We start from the raw sequence: 7,044 nt of genomic DNA, 5'->3' as shown, positions 1-7,044 counted from the left end.
TGTTAAATATAACGATATCAAATCAAATTGTATTGTATTTGTCACATGAACCGAATACAACAGCTGTAGACTTTAAAGTGAAAAGCTTACATACAAGCCGTTAACCAACAATGCAGTTAATAAAACAAATAAATAAATAACAGAAACAAATAATTAAAGAGCAGCAGTAAAATACCAATATACAGGCTATATACAGGGGGTACCGGTACAGAGTCAATGCGTGGGGGCACTGGTTAATTGAGGAAATATGTACATGTAGGTAGAGTTAAAGTGACTATGCATAGATAATAAACAGAGAGTAGCAGCAGCTTAAAATAGGGGGGGGGGCAATGCAAATAGTCTGGGTAGCCATTTGATTAGCTGTTCAGGAGTCTTATGGCTTGGGGGGGTAGAAGCTATTAAGAAGTCTTTTGTACCTTGACTTGGCACTGCGATACCGCTTGCCATGTGGTAGCAGAGAGAACAGTCTATGACTAAAGTGGCTGGAGTTTTTAGTACAGAGGTCTGGATGGCAGGAAGCTTGGCCCCAGCGATGTACTGGGCTGTGCGCACCACCCTCTGTAGCGCCTTGCGGTCGGAGGCCGAGCAGTTACCATACAAGGCAGTGATGCAACCAGTAGGGATGCTCTCGATGGTGCAGCAGTAGAACTTTGAGGATGTGAGGACCCATGCCAAATCTTTTCAGTCTCCTGAGGGGGAATAGGCTTTGTTGTGCCCTCTTCACAGCTGTCTTGGTGTGTTTGGACCATTATAGTTTGTTGGTGATGTGGACACCAAGGAACTTGAAGCTCTCAACCTGCTCCACTACAGCTCTGTCGATGAGAATGGGGGCGTGCTCGGTCCTCCTTTTCCTGTAGTCCACAAGCATCTCATTTGTCTTGATCGCGTTGAGGGAGAGGTTGTTTTCCTGGCACCATACGGCCAGGTGTCTGACCTCCTCCCTATAGGCTGTTTCATCGTGGTCGTTTACTGTTGCATCATCTGCTAACTTAATGATGGTGTAGGAGTTGTGCTTGACGATGCAGTACAAGAGGAGACTGAGCACGCACCCCAGGAGGGCCCCGTAATGAGGATCAGCATTGCGGATGTGTTGTTATTTACCCTTACCACCTGGAGACTATCAGGAAGTCCAGGATCCAGTTGCAGAGAGAGGTGTTTAGCCCCAGTGTCCTAAGCTTTGAGGGCACTATGGTATTGAACAATAAGCTGTGGTCAATGAATAGCATTCTCACATAGGTATTCCTTTTGTCCAGGTAGGAAAGGGCAGTGTGGGGTGCAATAGAGATTGCATCATCTGTGGATCTGTTGGGGTGGTATGAGAATTGGAGTGGGTCTAGGTTTTCTGGGATAATGGTGTTGATGAGAGCCATAACCAGCCTTTCAATGCACTTCATGGCTACCGGTTGTGTGTGCTATGGGTCAGTAGTCATTTAGGCAGGTTACCTTAATGTTCTTGAGCACAGGGACTATGGTGGTCTGCTTGAAACATGTTGGTACTACAGACGCAGACAAGGACAGGTTGAAAATGTTAGTGAAGTCACTTACCAGTAGGTCAGTGCATGCTCAGAGTACACGTCCTGGTAGTACATCTGGTCCTGCGGCCTTGTGAATGTTGACCTGTTTAAAGGTCTTACTCACATTGGCTATGGAGAGCGTGATCACACAGTCCTCGAGAAGGGCTGATGTTCTCATGCATGTTTCAGTGTTACTTGCCTCAAAGCGAGCATAGAAGTAATTTAGCTCGTCTGGCAGGCTCATGTCAATGGGCAGCTCGTGGGTGTGCTTCCCTTTGTAGTCTGTGATAGTTTGCAAGCCCTGCCATTCAATCTTAGTCCTGTATTTACGCTTTGCCTGTTTGATTCGTCGGAGGGCATAGTGGGATTTCTTATAAGCTTCAGAGTTAGAGTACCACTCCTTGAAAGCGGCAGCTCCACTCTTTAGCTCAGTGCGGATGTTGCCTGTAATCCATGGCTTCTGGTTGGAGTATGTACATACAGTCACTGTGGGGACTAAGTCATCGATGCACTTATTGATGAAGCCAGTGACTGATGTGGTGTACTCCTCAATCCCATCGGAAGAATCCCGGAACATATTCCAGTCTGTGCTAGCAAAACAGTCCTGTAGCTTAGCATCTGCTTCATCTGACCACTTTTTTATTGACCAAGTCACTGGTGCCTCCTGCTTTCGTTTTTGATTGTAAACAGGAATCAGGAGGATAGAATTATGGTCAGATTTGCCAAATGGAGGGCGAGGGAGAGCTTTGTATGCCTCTCTGTGTGTGGAGTAAAGGTGGTCTAGAGTTTTCATCTCTCTGGTTGCACATTTAACATGCTGGTAGAAATGAGGAAAAACTTATTTAAGTTTCCCTGCATTAAAGTCCCCAGCCACTAGGAGAACCGCCTCTGGATGAGCATCTTCCTGTTTGCTTATGGCCGTATACAGCTCATTGAGTGCGGTCTTAGGGCCAGCATCGATTTGTGTTGGTAAATAGAAAGGTACGAAGAATATAGATGAAAACTCTCTTGGTAAATAGTGTGGTCTACTGCTTATCATTAGATACTCTACCTCAGGCGAGCAAAACCTCGAGACTTCCTCAGACATCATGCACCAGCTGTTGTTTACATATATACATAGACCACCACCCCCTGTCTTACCTTACGCTGCTATTCTATCCTGCTGAAAATGTGTAAAACCCGCCAGCTTTAAGTTATTCATGTCGTCGTTCAGCCACGACTCGGTGAAACATAACATAATGTCCCGTTGATAGGATATACGTGCTCGTAGTTAGTCTATTTTGTTATCCCGTGATTGTACATTGGCTAATAGGATCGATGGTAAAGGCAGATTACCCACTTGCCATCAGATACTTACAGGGCACCCAGACCTACGTCGCAGATATCTCTGTCTCTTTCTCCTGCGAATGACGGAGATGAGGGCCTTGTCGGGGGTCTGGAGTAAATCCTTTGTGTCCGACAGTATGGGGTGAGTAATCGCTGTCCTGATATCTAGAAGCTCTTTTCGGTCATAAGAGACGATGGCAGAAACATTATGTACAAAATAAGTTACAAATAATGTGAAAAAACACACACAATAGCACAAGTGGTTAGGAGACCGTAAAATGTCAGCCAGCTCCTCTGGCGCCATTACAACTAAAGAATAATGTGTGTGTAGATTGGGTGTCTGTATGTGCCATTTCACAGTCCCTATTGTGTCATGAGATGTTGTTTTATCAATTTTTTAAAGGTAATTTTGCTGTTTGCTTGAGTAATTGGATATGGAAGGGAGTTCGGTGCAATCAGGCTCTGTAAGAGAGAAGAGGAAGAGAGAAGGGGTGCAAGGACAAGGGTGGGAGTAGGAGAAATGAGGGGGAGGGAGGTAGAGAAGAGGAAAAGGAAGAGGAGCAAGGGAGGGAGCATGAAGATGAGGGAGGGAACCCCCATCTCTTATTGTTCCAAGAATGAGAAAAGCAGAGAGGGGGATGGAGGAAAGGAGAGGTGGGAACATATCAAAGCGGTGGAGGAAAAGGTATTTGTTCAGGTAAGTGCTCTACTTAAAGCTTGCTAGAGAGAGAGAGTTAGTGAGTGATAGAGAGAGAGAGAGAGAGAGAGAGAGAGAGAGAGAGAGTTAGTGAGTGATAGAGAGAGCGAGAGAGACTCGTTAGCCATGCCTAATCAGGCTTATTAGGGTTCTCCCTGGGCCCTGACTGATATCAGGAGAGAGGAGTGAAATGGGTTCAGGTTCCAAGGTTTCGCTGACATGGCCTTTCAGGGGCCCAGAACCCATGGCAGGAGAACAGAGGAACCCACTACTGCAAACCACAAGCCGTATACCCAGATGGTATGCTGTGTTTTTCTCTCTCTCTGTGTGTGTGTGTGTGTGTGTGTGTGTGTGTGTGTGTGTGTGTGTGTGTGTGTGTGTGTGTGTGTGTGTGTGTGTGTGTGTGTGTGCGCATGAACAATTGACAATGCATTATCTTTTGCAGCAGGGAGCTTAGCGATTGTAACAGAAAGGTCGCTGGTTCATAAAGGTTGCTGGTTCGAATCCTGGAGCCGGTAATGTGGACAGATCTGACGTTCTGCCCTTGAGCAAGGCAGTTAACAACATCTGTTCCCCGGGTGCCGAAATTAAGGAGGCCCCCCCCGCAACTCTCTGATTCAGAGGCAACTCTCTGATTTAGAGGGGTTGGGTTAAACGCGGAAGACACATTTAGGTTGAATGCATTCAGTTGTGCAACTGACTAGGTATACCCTTTTCCTTTTTACATTTTTTCCCCCATTTTTTTAAGGGATCAAAGCTTGTAAGAAAGAATTTGTTATTCTTATGCATATCCATAAGAACAATGTGCTCTGTATCGCTTTCACCCACAAGGCTCAGTCTTTGGTTGGACTGAACTTTTCAGCAACAGTGGCAGAAAAAAACCTTTCTGCCATTACCAGACATGACTGTGACCATGTGAGCTAATGCAGTGCCATCTGTGAAGTAGACTACATTAAACATTAATAACATCCTTATCAAACATTAATTCAATCTTTGATGTCTTATTAAACATGAATACTATCTTTATGAAGCGTTAATTACACATGCTTCAGAGGATATGGTTCCTCCTGCTGTTACCTGAGCTGAATAGGGGAGACTCCAGCCCCGTCTAATCATAGGACAGGAGGATGTCACCAATAATGGTATTTTTTTTTACTGAGTAAAAAGTGCTGGCCTAAGGCAGAAGTGATTGTCTTGCACAATGAACTGATGTTAAACTACACTATAATTTCAAGAAAATAATATACCTTGAATTCTAATTTATTATGCACAGAACGGAAGAATGAAACATTGATGGCAGTGGAAGAAATTGCCATCAACGTGTACTCAGCAGAAAATGGGCCTATTGCTCTCTGGTGGTATGATTTGGAACTGGTCACTTACCCACATTACACTCCCGGACTAAAGGTGGCAGTATACACACACAGTTGGTTACCAAACGCAACCAATGAAGACAGAAAGCATGTGTTCTGTCTTGGATCGTCAAGTGCCTATTTTTTTCATTTTCGTATATATATCAAAAACATGTAGTTAACATACATAAATAATGAGCTTCATCCAGTTGACAACACAACTTCATGCAATGTTTAGGGGTTCGTAGAAAAGCTGTGAAACCTTTTGTTATTCTTAGATTATCATTTCCTTGACATGATCAAATAACTCAAGCATAGATTCATAACTTTTTTTCACCAAATTTGGCACACAGAAACTAGAGGCAAAGATGGTCTATTATATTGACAAGATATTCAAGTGACCACTCTAACAATGGAAATACATGCCCTCAAAGATGGAAGGTAAACGGGAGGAGGTGAGATCAGGTAGGACCATTCTAGTGGATGTGAGGGCAAATATGCGTGTGAACAACATAGAAATAGATAGAGGATTCTGTGCCACTTCACTCCTCACTTCCATTCTTCTCAACGTCTCCGGATAGGAGACATTCTGGCCAGCCCTTATTCTTGCCATTCTTCACCCTAACAGGACAATTCAGAAATTCGGGTGCATGTTCACCACCACAATTGCAGCATTTAGGCTCTGCTCGCATATAGTACTCCTCCCATCTACATACACCAAATATTTGACATTTATCACACTGCATGGGTTTGGACACGAAGGCTCTCACAGGGAGTCTCATATAACCCAGATAAACGTGAGAAGGGAGAGACTTTTCATAAAACAAACAATAGAATGGATGGGGTGGGCTTCTCACTCCATCTACCATGCGGGTCTGTCATTGTATATCAATCACTTGATCCAATTCTTCATATACAGTTGAAGTCGGAAGTTCGCATACACTTAGGTTGGAGTCATTATAAAAATACTTTTTTCAACCACGCCACAAATGTCTTGCTAACCATCTATAGTTTTGGCAAGTCGGTTACGACATCTACTTTGTGCTTGACACAAGCAGTTTTTCCAACAATTGTTTACAGACAGATTATTTAATTTATAATTCCAGTAATTCCAGTGGTTCAGAAATGTACATACACTAAGTTGACTGTGCCTTTAAACAGCTTGGAAAATTCCAGAAAATGATGTCATGGGTTTATAAGCTTCTGATAGGCTAATTAACATAATTTGAGCCAATTGGAGGTGTACCTGTGAATGCATTTCAAGGCCTACCTTCAAACTCACTGCCTCTTTGCTTGACATCATGGGAAATCAGCCAAGACCTCAGAAACAAAATTGTAGACCTCTACAAGTCTGGTTCATCCTTGGTAGCAATTTTCAAATGCCTGAAGGTACCACGTTCATCTGTACAAACAATAGTATGCAAGTATAAACACCATGGGACCACGCAGCCATCATACCTCTCAGGAAGGAGACGCGTACTGTCTCGTAGAGATGAACACACTTTGGGGCGAAAAGTGCAAAGTTCATGTTGGATGGCCTGGTCCCTACTGCTGTTTTTCATATCGTAACCTGAGTTGCTGAAAAAAAGAACACTACTACTTTGAACAGCCGGTCTGCCTCCTGATTAGCCAATGTTTGCAATGACGATGAAAAAATAAGATTTCATCTCTATTTAGACTGACGGTTTGTGTTTGATATGACTGATTCCATGGGAAACCCAGACAAGAAAAAGATAATGTTTTGGGGGATTTTCATTCACTTTCAGCCATAGAATGGTCCTTTTGAAGAGGCATTGTTGACATATATTTGACATTTGTATCTAAAAGCATAATTGAAAAATAATTTCTCGTTGGCATTTGACATTTTGGCCTTACCCAGACCTCCTTAAAGACTCCATAATGTTTAACTTGTAAGTGCTACAAAGCAGAAATGTGTCTGTTGATTTGAATGTACAGTAATTTATTTGTGATGTTTAAATTTGTATTGTTGTCATTTAAAAAAAAAATTCTGCCTGAATTGTTGTTTCCATGTCACCCTTGAGAATGAGACCCTGGTCTCAATGGGTTATTTCCCTAGTTAAAAAAGGTTATATATATATTTTTTAAATAAAGCTTTATTGCTTGCTCTGTAATATGAGTAGTATTTAGATTTCAA

The sequence above is a fragment of the Oncorhynchus tshawytscha genome, linkage group LG11, assembly GCF_018296145.1.
Source record: "Oncorhynchus tshawytscha isolate Ot180627B linkage group LG11, Otsh_v2.0, whole genome shotgun sequence".
Classification (NCBI taxonomy): Eukaryota; Metazoa; Chordata; class Actinopteri; order Salmoniformes; family Salmonidae; genus Oncorhynchus; species Oncorhynchus tshawytscha.
Note: the sequence above shows the minus strand (reverse complement) of the source record.